Source organism: Camelus bactrianus, chromosome 3 (genome assembly GCF_048773025.1).
Source record: "Camelus bactrianus isolate YW-2024 breed Bactrian camel chromosome 3, ASM4877302v1, whole genome shotgun sequence".
NCBI lineage: Eukaryota > Metazoa > Chordata > Mammalia > Artiodactyla > Camelidae > Camelus > Camelus bactrianus.
The window spans coordinates 1080441-1093961 of record NC_133541.1 but is presented as its reverse complement, the minus strand read 5'-3'; positions in this window follow the sequence as shown (position 1 = coordinate 1093961).

Sequence of the window (13521 nt, the reverse complement as noted above, 5' to 3'; positions counted from 1 at the left end):
CCCACCAGTTCCCTTCTGTGCTGTCTTGAAAATAAAATTAGCAATCAACTCAGTATAATACATTATTTTATGTATTTCCTATTGACTTTCCAGATATTAGCACCCTGAGGCAACTGTTTAATAGTGTTGAGGCCTATAAAGATTTAATCACTGAGAAAATATTTATGGAGTGTCTATTAGCAGCAAGACTATACAGACGTAATAAGGGTTCTGAATAAGTCAAGATTTTGTCCCTGAATATAAGAAGTGTCGGTTCTAAGGCCGTAGCTCTCCCTGGTGACTAAACATCACAATCACACATTTGACTTCATCTGTTTAAGATTGGGAGAATGCTGAGAAAATCAAAGAGTAAAAGATCAGAAATGCTGAATCAGGATGGAGGTAAAGAGTAGAACTGATGTATCTGTGTTAAAGAAAAACTCAACAGATGATTTTGATGTTTCGCTAAAGTAGTGGAGAATTGGGAAAGAGGAAGATGGGTTAGTAATTGTAATATCACAAGAGCAGGTCAGTTCTAGAGTCTGACTGGTTGGATGCCAATCTTAGACCATTGCTTTGACGTATGTCTTATTCTGCTGGGTTGCTGTGACAAAATCCTACCACATTAGTGACATAAACAACAAAAATGTCTTTCTCACAGATCTGAGGCTAAGTCCAAGATCAAGGTATGAGCACGTTAATGTCCTGGGTGAGGGCCTCACCTTATGGCTCATAGCCAGTCTTCTCCTGTGTTCTCAAATGATGGAATGGGTGAGAGATCACTGTGGGGTCTCTTTTCTAAGGGTACTGACCCATTCCTGGGGGCTTCACCCTCACAACCTAATCACCTCCCACAGGCACCAGGATTTCAATGGATGAACTGTGGGATGGGGCACACATTCAGCCCATAGTGGTCAATGACCCCCAAACTTAATTTAACATCAGTATATTTCAGTTTTCTTGTATATAACATGGGGCTACTAGTAGTGCATTTTAAAAAGATAGTTTAAAGGATGAAGTTTATTTATTTAAATTCTTAATCACAGTGCCTGACATATTTAAGTGATCAATAAATATTTATCGAGTTTTACTTTAAGTGTAGTGAAAAGATCCATGCTTTATTCAAAGTGGGGAGGCAATATTAAAATATGACTTATTCAGAAATGCTGTCTGGAATGGTGATTGTAAAGTTGAGTCTGGAAGATTCTGCTTCCACTTAGAAGAAAGAGGAAAAAACTTGGAAAAATATATAAGTTAGAAGTGATCACACAATATTCTGATTGAGACAATATCTAAATTAAAGGGATTTCCTGTTGCAGAATGACACAGCAAATTAAGATACTTTAATAAACATTCTCAAGGTTATATTCTTGGATAATTTTCACTTCACTGGGTGAAGGGATCTTGAATATAGCAGATAGCGAAGGGCTGTGCTTTCTAGATAGCCATATAGGAAAACGGTGGAAAACTTGTTTATTTCAGGTTTTAAGGGTTATTTTTAAAAGATTATTTGAAAATAGACTTTAAAAACATGTATGCAGTTTGGGATAAAATAATATATAAATGTAATTACAAATATCAGATATACTTTGTGTTTGGATGATCGTTTCCAGTTTTTCTCATCCAGCAAAGGTGCTCATCTTTGTTCTGATGTGGTCCCCTGAGCTGTTCTGCTTGTGAAAAAGCTTTCTCATACTTGCATTCCTGTGTGCTTGTCTATCTTACACACACTGGTTATCTTACTGTTACACTTCAGGTCATCGAGAATTCTTTTTGGCTTGTGAGATTTTTCAAAATATTTTTAACTTGAATCATCCTGAATTGGTATCTGCAGAAGTTTGACCTCTTCCTTATGATACCCGGCCATGTGTCCACTACCTGTCTTGGTGTTAACTGGAGGGATGGCTCTGGCCTTTCTGTTTGGAATCTCTGTTCTACTGCCTAAGTGCTCGCCCAGGAACCCTGTTTTTCATGATAGCCTACGGTGGTGTTGGGGGTGTTATCAAACAGTAGTGTTACACGGCGATGTCTTTGTTAGGGTCTAAGCCCCAGATCTTCTCCCATTGTCCAGGTCATGAGGCTTTTCCTGTAAGTCCACAAAAGCTCCCCCTGGGAGCTGCAGAAACATGATATGCATAATCTTCTATAATATGACATTGAGAAATTTTATTTTGTTTGATAGTTATTAAGAATGTATTCTTCTGGAGCTAAATAATACGGAAGCCAGAACACACAGGATGTTTCCCTTTCTCTTCAGCCCCTCCTCCTCTTCACCCTCTCTTTGACTTTCTTGATGGAGAGAATATTTTCATCATTCGAGACCTAGATTCAACAGCCCCATAATAATTTTTTTCCTTGATTGCCATCAATCTGTGTCTATCAGTTGGAGGGAAGCCATTTTTAACAGAAATGCACATGTTGTGAATACAGGTAAATTCAGAAACACAATAGAGAAGATTTTTGGAGCCATGCTTTGTGGATATTGCTAAGTCCCTGAATACTACAATATTTTAAAGATACAGGGATAAAAAATAACAGATGAGGGAAAGTTTTCTTAAACAAATGATGCTGACACAATTAGTTACAGTTTAGAAAAAGAAGTAAAGATGGATACTTACTTCCTTAAAAAAATTTGAAAGGAAATGTTAAAGGGTTTGATGGAATTGTTACAACAATAAGGGAATGAGTGAAATGCATTGGGAAATGTATTAAATTAGAATGAAAAAGGGTTTTCCAATCATAAAGTTGACGTAAAGAATGAAAAAAATCCCAATCAAAAATGTTCTACACAAAAATTAAAAGATGAGTAATACATTAAAAGTAAAATTGAAGAACAAACATGAAAAATAGTAAACTCAATACTTAAAAACTGGAAAAGATAATAAAGAATTCTTAGAGGGTACATCCTAATCATTAACAAATATATGAACAAAAACCTTTAAATAACACCTATAGTAAGAGATTCTGAAAATGTGCAAATCACAGCTTAAGAAGACAGGTGCATCATCCCCTCCTGGTCATCCTCATTCTCTGCTGCTGAGACAGTGAAGACACCACTTTTGACTCTAGTTTACAGGTTGTTGTTTCTTGACCTCAGGAGATCTGTCAACATTTCTTCCCTTTACCCATGCATTTCCACTGTATTTCTAGCCTCTCGTCTTCAGCCCTATCAGGATATTTGACCTCCTTTGATTTCGGCATTTTTCTCTCTGCTTGCTTCTTTGTTCTCCTTTCCTGTCTTTATTCCTATTTCAGTTCATGATTGACAAGGTCAGCAGTGTGTGTAGGGGCTTAAAAGCCTGGCCTCTGGAGGAAACTTACTGGTGTCTGAGCCTAGCTCTGTTAACTAGGGGCCAAGTGAAACTAAGAAGATGACTTGACTTCTCAGTATCCCCCGCTCTAAAATGGGTGGATTGTAGTAGTCTCTTGTCATTGGTTTGTTATAAGTTCAAATATGTCAATATGTATGGATTACTTAGATTAAGTGTCTGGCATATAATAGCTGCTATGTAAGTAGGATTCAAATGCACTGATGATCTGTTTTTTCATTTTGCATACATAGTTTGGGTTATTATATTTCAAGCTTACAGTGTTTTGTAATTCAGTGTTTCTTCTTTAGAGAAACATATTGATCATTCTTTCTAGATTTCTAATTTTTTAAAATTCATAAAGATTCCATTAGCCAAAGTGATATATGGCTTTATTTTAATAAACTTAATTTTTCATTTTTATGTACTCCATACATAACTTATTTTTAATAACAACTTTATTGAAATGTAATTCTCATATGATAAAATTAACCCCCATAAATGTGCAATTTAGTGGTTCCTAGTATATTCCCAACATTATTCAGTCATGAAAGCTATTAAACTTTAGAATAATAGGATTCCATAGCTATTAGTGGTTATTTCTAGCACCCCACCCCCTCAGCTCCTGGTAAGACTAACATATTTTCTGTCTCAATAGATTAGGCCATTCTGGACGTTTTCATATAAACTGACCCCTACAATTGGAGGCTGTTTTCATTATCATAATGTTTTCAAGATTCATTTATATTGTAGTATATATCAGTACTCTATTCCTTTTAATTGGTAAAAAAAAAATTCTATTATATATAGGTATTCAATTTTGCTTTTGCCCATTCATCAACTGATAGCTTTTTGAGTTGTTTTCACTTTTGGTTACTATAAACATTCGTGTATAGTGTGTGTGTAGACATATGTTTTTATTCTTTTGGATATATGCCTAGGAATGCAATTGTTACACACAGAATAGCTCTTTGTTTAAATTTTGAGGAACTGTCAAACTGTTATTTAGAGTGGGTACACCATTTAATACTCACACCAGCAAAGCTGAAGGTTCCAACTTTTCCACATCCTTCCAAAAGTTGTTATTGTCCTTTTTTTTTCATTTTAGCCATCCTAGCAGGTGTGAAGTTATATCTCATAGTGATTTTTATTTTCATTTCCCTAATGACTAATGAGGCTGGACATTTTTTACTGTACTTATTTTTTATATGCTCTCTGTAAATTTTTTTTGAACAATATCTATTAAAATCATCCAAGATGTACTGCAGATAATGGTTATCGTGTCTCTTTTCATGCCAATACTTTTTTTTTTTTTTTTTTTTTTTGCCTGGCGGCACTTGCTAGAACTTGGGAGTAGCAGGCCCTTTTGTATTTCTGACTTAAAAAATAATGATTTTAGTGTTTCACTGGTGATTACTATAGGTTTTTGTAGAAATGCTTTTTCAGGTTAATACAGTGCCTTTGCATTCCTAGTTTACCAAGAGGTTTTTTTAAAAAAAAATTTATTATGAATAGATGTTGACATTTAAGGCTTTTTGTATATCTGCAAAGATGATTATATAGCTTTTATAATTAAGCTCCTAACATGGTGAATTACATTGATACATTTTCAAATATTGAACAGTCTTTTATTTCATTCTTGATGTAAACCCTAATTGATTATGAAATATCAAGTACATGCTAAATTGTATTTGCATATATTTGGCATTTTTGTATCAATATTCAAAAGTGAGATAATTTTCCTTTCTTGTACTAGTTTAATCCAGTTTGTATATCAGAATTTTACTGGCTTTGTAAAATTAATTTTTTAGCTTTCTTTTTCTATTCTTTGAAACAGTTTATATAAGATAGGAATTATTTATTCTGTAAAGGTTTAGTAAAATATATGACATTCTTTTGGGAAACATATTGGATATTTATATTTTAAAAATTACTATTGTCAACTGCTGTAGCAGGTGTTCTTAAGATCCAGAATTTATATCTAAATCTTTAGATGAAATCTTCCTTAGATATATGGTCCCTAATAATCTTCCTTAGATTGCCCTCAGATGACTTTTAAGCACTTGGAGAATAGCATGTCTTTTCTGGTTACACACATTCTATTTTTTAAAAAAAATCTTCAAAATGTTTACATTGTTCTTTATTGAGTTTAATCTCATTAGTTTTGATTCATCATTAGAGCTAACTGAGGTGTTTTAATTTTTAATTTGTTTAAATCATTTAAAACTATTTTTTTGTCTTTAAAATATTTTATTTTGAAACAACTTTAGAGCCACAGGGAGTTGTAAAGAGAGTTTAGAAAATTCTATTTACTCTTCTTTCTGTTTCCTCCAAAGGTTACATCTTACACAATTATAGTACAACATCATAACCAGAGGTTTGGCATTGGTACAATGTAAGTGCAGTTCTCCGTTATTTCATCCCGTGTGTGGATTTCTGTAATCACCACTACCGTCAAGATACAGAACTGTCTCATAATCGCAAAGATCTTTCCTACGCTATTTCTTTATAATTACACACTCCCCGTCCCCTCCACCATTCCTGACCTCTGACAACCACTCATCTGTTTCCATCTCTATAATTTTGTTATTTTGAGGATTCTTGGTATATACTAGATATGAGTCCTTTGTCAGATGTGTGTAATTTCTCCTATCACATAGCTTGCCTTTTCACCTTCTTCCCAGGGTCATTTGCTGAGCAAAATTTTAACTTTTGATGAATTGTTTTCCTGATTAATTGACTTTTCTCTATTTTTTGTTTTGCATTTCATTAATTTCCTCTTTTTATTTCCTTTCATTTGCTTGCTTTGGGTTTACTTTTATCTTCTTCTAGGTTATTAAGGTGAGAACATAGATTATTGATTTGAGACTTTTTCTCTTTTCTAAAATTTTTCCTTTTGGCACTGCTTTAGTTATGTTCCACACATTTTAATATTTTGTATTTTCATCCTGTTCATATAGTTTTTAGTTTCCCTGAGCCTTCCTCTTTGATCCATAGATTATTTAGAACCATGTTGTTTAGTTTCCAAGTGTTTGGGGGTATTTTCTCATTACCCATCTCTTGCTGCTTTCTGGGTTAATTCCATTGTAGTCAGAAAGCATTGTCTGTATGGTTTCAGTTCTTTTAAAGTTTTGAGGTTTGTATTATGATCAGTATTAAGTTTACTTTGGTCCCCTGTAACTTGAAAACAATGTGCGTTCTGCTCCTGCTGGGCAGAGTACTCTCTTCGTGTTGGTTAGACCCTGCAGGTTGATAGTATTGCTGAGTCCTGTATCCTTGCTGAGTTCCCCTCTACTTGTGCCATCAGTTGCTGAGAGAAGGGTTTGAAGTCTGCAGCTGTAACTGTGCACTCTTCTACTTCTCCTTTCGGTTTTTGCTTCATGTATCGTGCAGCACTCTTCTTTGGTACATGCACATTTAGAATTGCTATGTCTTCTTGATGGATAGACTTTTGATCATTATTTAGTATCCCTCTCTGTTAGTGGTAATTTTCTTTGCTATAAATTTTACTTTTTCTGATAGCAATGTGTCCACTCATACTTTCTTTGATTAATGTTTATGTGGAATATCTTTTTTCATCTGTCTAGTTTTAACCTACATATAGGCATACCTTGGAGATGTGGTGGTTTTGGTTCCAGAACACTGTAATAAAGCAAATATCACAAGAAAGCCAGTCATATGAAATTTTGGTTTCCCAGTCCATTTAAAAGTTATGTGTATACTGTGCTGTAGTCTGTAAAGTGTGCAATAGCATTATGTCTAAAACAACAATGTATGCACCTTAATTTAAAAATATTTTATTGCTAAAAAATGCTAACCATCACCTGAGCCTTCAGTGAGTCGTGGTAGTTACATCAAAGTTCTCTGATCACAGATCTCCATAAACAAATTAATAATAATAAAGCAGTTTGAAGTGGTGTGAGAATTACCAAATGGTGACCCAGAGACACAAAGTGAGCAAATGCTGTTGGAAAAGTGAAGCTGATAGACTTGCTTGATTCTGAATTGCCACTAACCTTCAATTTGTAAAACTCAATAAACTGAAGTGTAGTAAAACAAGTATGTTTGTATACTGTTAAATTGAAGTGTTTCTTATAGACAACATAGAGCTCAGTCATTTTTTTTAAATTGACTGTTATTTAGCTGGTGTGTTTAGACCACTTAGATTTATTGTGGTTATTGATTGGTCCTTTTTCTGTTTGTTCTGCTTTTCACTTCTCTGTTTTGCTTTACGTGACTTCTTGTGGATTACCTGAAAATGTTTTAGAACTTAATTTTGACTTATCTGTGTTGTTTTTGAGTGCTTCTCTTTGTGTATCATTTTTTTTTAAATTGAAGTTGAGTCAGTTTACAATGTTGTGTCAGTTTCTGGTGTACAGCATAGTAGTTCAGTCATACAGGTTTATTCATTTTCATATGTTTTTCATTATAGGCTACTACAAGATATTGAATATAGTTCCCTGTGCTACAGTTTTTTGTGTATCTTTTTAAGTGGTTGCTGTAACCATTACATCATATACACATAACTTTTCTTAGTCTGCTGGTGTCAACACTTACAAGTTTGTTATGATAGTCTTGTATGTTTCCTCTTCACATACTGAGAAGTGCATCAGCATTATAATTTTTGCTTCAACTACCAAACAAAATTTAGCAAACACAAAGGAGTAAGAAAGTGTAATTGTCCATATTTGTACTATTTTTATTGTTCATCCTTCCTTCCTGATGTTCCAGGATTCCTTCTTTTATCATTTTCTCTTTGTTTTGTCCATTCTTTTAGAGTAGATATGTTGGTTGACAAATTCTGTTAGTTTTGTTCATCTGAGAATGCCTTATTTTGCTATTTAAAAAGTTTTTTTTTTTATTGACACAACATTGTATGCTGACTATACTTCAGTTAAAAATACATACTTAAAGTAAAAACATTTTCTTTTATTGAAGTACATTCCATCTACAATGTCGTTACTTTCTGGTGTACCACAGAGTGATTCAACTTTATATATATAGGCCATTATGAGGTACTGAATTCCCATGCTGTACAGGAGGACCTTGTTGTTTATCTATTTTATAGATAATAGTTAGTTGATTTGCTCTTCATTTTTGAAGGATATTTTTGCTGAATACAGAATTCTGAGTGGGCAGTTCTGTCAACACTTGAAAAATATGTATCTTCCTTTTAGGCTCCCTGATTTCTGATGAGAAATTTGCAGGAGGCATTCAGAATTTTTTCTTTGGTCTTTAGTTTTTAGGTGTTTAACTATAATATCTCAGAGTGGATTTCTTTGGGTTAAGATCCTGTTTGGAATTTGTTCAGTCTTAAATATTTAGGTTTGATTATTTATTTATATTTATTTATTTATTTATTTATTCATTCATTCATGACAAATTTGGCAAAATTTTAGCCATTATTTCTTTGAATACTTTTCTAGCCCTACTGCTTTATCCTCTCTGGGACTCAGAATGCATAAATGTCATATTCATTGATATTGCGCCCATCTGTCCCTGAGGCCCTGTTCATTTTTCAGTCTATTTTCTCTTTGTTTTTCAATTTGGGTAATTTCTATTGTCGTGTCTTCAAGTTCAGTGATTCATCTGTTCTTTTCTGCTGTTGAGTCCATGTATTGAGATTTTTATTTCAGGTATTAGGTTATTTGTTTCTAAAATTTCCATGTGGCCTTTTACCTTTGCTGTGATTTTGTGTTTCTTTGCTGACTTTTTTGTTTGTTTGTTTGTCTTTCATTTGTTTCAGGTGTGTTTGTAGTTGCTCACTGAAGCATTCTGTGATGGCTTTTAAAGTCTTGTTTGGTAATTGTTACCTGTGTCATGCCAGTGTTCTTATCTATTGATTATCTTTTCTCCTTTCACTTGAGATGTTCCTGGTTCTTGCTATGTTGAGAGAATTTTTGTTATTCAGTGCTGGACCTTTTGGGTATTATATTATGAGGTTCCAGATCTTATTTAAATATTATGTTTTAGTAAGTCATTTCTGTTAATGCTCCAGCAGGGAGAAGGGGATAATGCCAGTTAGGATTTGAAGCTCAGATTTTAATCTTGGCCTTTGCTGACACTCATCTGGGGAGGGGCTCCATGTTACTGCTGATTGTGGACCAGAGTTCGGGCTTCCCCCCACGGCCTCTGCAGGTACCTTCTTTCTGGGATGGCAAGGGGTGCCCTACTGTCATTGGTGGAATTCCTGATGTTCCACTGGGCCTCCTGTCATAATCCAAACATGGAGGCAGTGAGGGGAATGGAGGTCCTCGTTCCGGATGTGGTGTCTACATTGCAGGTGGGGGCTTCTTTTCCTGTAATGTTTGGCTGGAGTCAGGCAGTAACTGTGTAAGTTTTCTGTGTTTCCACTGTCCCTTCATCTCCTTTGGCTGGAGAGAGCAGGCTTTCTGGGGACATTTTTTATTTGCTCCCATTGGCGTTTCTGGGTTGTTGGCTTCCCTGGCACCTAGTGTGGGATGCATGAGACAAAAAGAAAACTCAGGAAGTCACCACTGTGTAGTTCCTCAGGTCCTGATCCCTGGCCAGTCTGCCAAATTCTCTTCACCTCTCAGCATGTTTTTGTTTCTTTCAAATGTAAAGCCTAGGGAGTCTAGCCATGCTTAGTGGGAAGAGCAGGGAAAAGTATGTTTATCCATCTTTCCAGAAGCAGAAGTCCAAATTTAATTAACTTTGAATGGGTAATATATTCATGTGACATACAAGTTGAGTGATATAAAAAGAAGTTACAGTGAAATTAACTTTCTCCCACCCACTTCCCCTCTTAGATGGCAACAGTGCTTCTGGTTACTGTGCTTCCTTCTGAGGTAACTTTACAGATACCAGCAGACATACACAGATGCGTTGTTACCCAGGTGGTGGCATACTGCATACACCGTATCCTGTTTTTTTTCTCATAACACTGCATTTTAGTGAACCTTCTGGATTCATACAAGAAGAACTTCTTTACCATTTTTCATGGCCTCATGCTGTTCCAGTGCATGGAGATGCCATGTGTATGTAACCACTTGCACTGTTTAGGTGTTGGTCCTGTTACTTGATATATTTATTTTCCCTTCCATCTTAGTGTCTTCTGCACATTTCTTGTGTTTTCTGTGTACACCTGAGTCAGGGTCCTGTGTAAGCTAAACTGTGTTGGAGACAGGTGCTGGTGACTGAAGTCTTCATTCTATGATAAGTCATATGTATACTCCATAAGTATTTGGAGATACTCATTACAGCTGCTTTCCTAGACTTGGTTCTCCATCGTGTTCACAAGGGCTCTTTGTTCCACAGCTTGCTTTTCATAGGTGTCAACAAAAGAATTTGGGTATAAGCTCTATACACCCTTATTCACTTTCATGGGTTTAGGTGCTTCCACATAACAGTTAACAGAATGTATGTGCTTTGATGTTGTTATTTCTAAGGGGCATGAAAGCACAGGTCTACTATTATTTGGGGTCAGAGTACTTGTATCTACCTTTTGGGAAAGATGAGATTGATTTTGTTATCATTTAAATTTTTGAGCGTGGTAGTTTCATTCTCACTAAATTAGCACTTTTTCTTTAGGGTGGTGATTTTTTTCTTTTGAGTAGAAATATTGCCCTCAAATTCTTGGTGAACTTGAGTAAAGTCATGAATTGAAGAACCTTTTTGCCTTTGTCTCTTGATAGTCTTTCATGTTCTCTTGGCAGTTTAATGCTAAATCCATGCATAATTAAGTTTGATCTTGCAAAGAGGATGGAGTCCGGAACTTGCACTGATAGACTGGAACTTGCACTGACAGACTGTGTGAGGATATTTTTTTTAATTTCAATTTTTTAATTTGATATATCCAAATATATAAAACATCAAGATTCTTACACCAGTTATCTCAAATGAGACCATACAAAGCAATTTTAAAGTGTATACAACAATCATTCCCCCCTTCAGTTTTGCTACTTTATACAACTATGGGATAGACAGAAAATTGAATTGCATGTGCCTAGTTGGAAAATTTCACCTGTTTACAAAAAAAAAAAAAAGGAAGAAATTAAGAAAACTCAAAATCAAACATGTAGGATACTTGCTACTTTGTGTCTGCAAGTCAATTTACAAACTTTTTTTTTTTAATTTAGTAGGCACTTGGGACTGAAAATTTTAGCTGCCCAGTTTTATCCAACTACCCAACAGAAAGCAGCACAAATGAAAGTCCCAATACTCTGTAAACTTTGAGGGACTGAGAGAGTAGACACTATTTTTTATCTGTAGTAGATTCAATTGTTCAGCCTGCAAATGTAGGCTTTTTTCTCTTAACAGAAATAAATATCCTCAAGGCTTTTCCTCTAGCTTCAGTGGGCTGAGTTCAAGAATAGTGAAGAACCCCTCATGTGAAATTTAAAGTGTGACAACTCTGAAGTGTTCTGATGCATTATACAAAATTTTGCTAGTTGCATAGACCAAAGACAGATGTTTTGCTAAATGGCACTGAAGAAAATCCTGACCCAAGTGGCACTAGTTGGTCCAAATGTTACTGACCAAAGAAAATGATACAACAATATTTATAGGCTCACCTTTAAGAAATGGTTGATATTAATACTGTACATATTTTACACATCAAATACATAGTCCAAGAGTTTATAAAAGAAATTCATGCATTATTACCTTTAAGAATATCAATGTACAACATACCCAGGCAGCCCCAGTAATTGTGACATTTCAGGTGGACACAGTGTTATGTACAAAAACAATCAATTTATCTTCTGTGTTAAGTATATAATTAAAAGAAACTTCATAGATTACTGAGGAAAAACTTAGTCCACTGAAGATTGGTAACAAGTGTCAATCTGTGGGATTTTTAAGTATTTCCTTTAAAAAAAAAAAACACCCAGAAAACATAACCTCTGTACAAAGAAAAATATAAAAGTTCTGGAAGATCATGTCTGATCACACTACATAATTTAGAATGAAATGTCATTGGTTTAAAGTTTTTCTGTCTTATTCCTTTGGCAGCCTTAATTTGTGAACTAATACTCATATTTAGCTCAGCTGCTTTTATGGCACAAGAGCCCAGTTTCAAAATGGTGGCACTGATTTTCCTTATAACAGCACTATTTTCAGCAGCAATTATATTTTTAAAGGTTAACAATTTGTACAACAAATGTCTAACTATGCTTCTTCCTACTTTATTCTCAACAGTTATGATCTTTACAAAAAGCTAATATCTACATAGAGAACCATCTTTTACTTGCCCCATCTCATCTCTGACTTGGTTGAGGAAGTACAGGCATTTCAGATTAGGTATTTATGTGTTTTAGATGGGATTCTTGGATTTATGTGAATATAAAAATAAGACAAAATAATTCTTAGGTACATTCCAGTGTCCCAGTAATTAGTTACATGATAAACAGTACCTACCTGCTGACCACCTATAAAAGATGAGACATTCCGAGGCACCCTAAAAACCTAGGTCTGTAACAGGTGAACAAGAAGGCCATTTTACTCAATTCTGATGCAGTCACCACTGACTGCTATTTAAGGTGTTTACTGGTAACCAGCAAGTTTAACTGAAGAGATGTCACTAAATTCAAACTGAAAATATATATTTAAAAGCAGCAATTTACGTTGAGGGAAATATGGTTCTTGTGTGTTCTGTGTAAAGAGAGATTATGAATAAAGGGAATTGGCAACTGAGCACCCTAATTCAATTCCATGAATACAGGTTCCATGATAAGATATCTACTACATGCATTTTGCTTACAGTAACTGCCTAAAATTCACCAGCTATATAGAGTTAAACTCTGTATTAAAGGACTATTGAGTTACAGGGGAATTGGCCATATCAGGTAGCTAGTGACATAGTACCAGTTGTGAAAATTGAGATAAATAAGTTGAGAAATGGATTCATTGAATATGTTAATATTGTGAATGAGAAGACAATTCACCAGGATAATATACTCACATGTGTGTTGATCTGACAAAAACCACAGACTGACATCAAATGGATAAAAAAAATACTGGGGAAAAAGTGAAAATGCCAACCAAAATAACAAGGTGGGTGGGCTGGGTGGGAGAGAACATTTAAGGCATCTAAAAAAAAAAATTCCACATGGCTTTGGCTTATTAAAATATTTTACACTATCTTTTTTCTTTTTAAAGAAGATTTGAAAGAACCTACAAATCAAGCAGACTGTTAAAAAAATCCCGCATGGCAAATTCAGTTTGTAAGCGTCATTCAGATATTTGTCAAAGAAAATAAAGAAGCCTCTGCTCA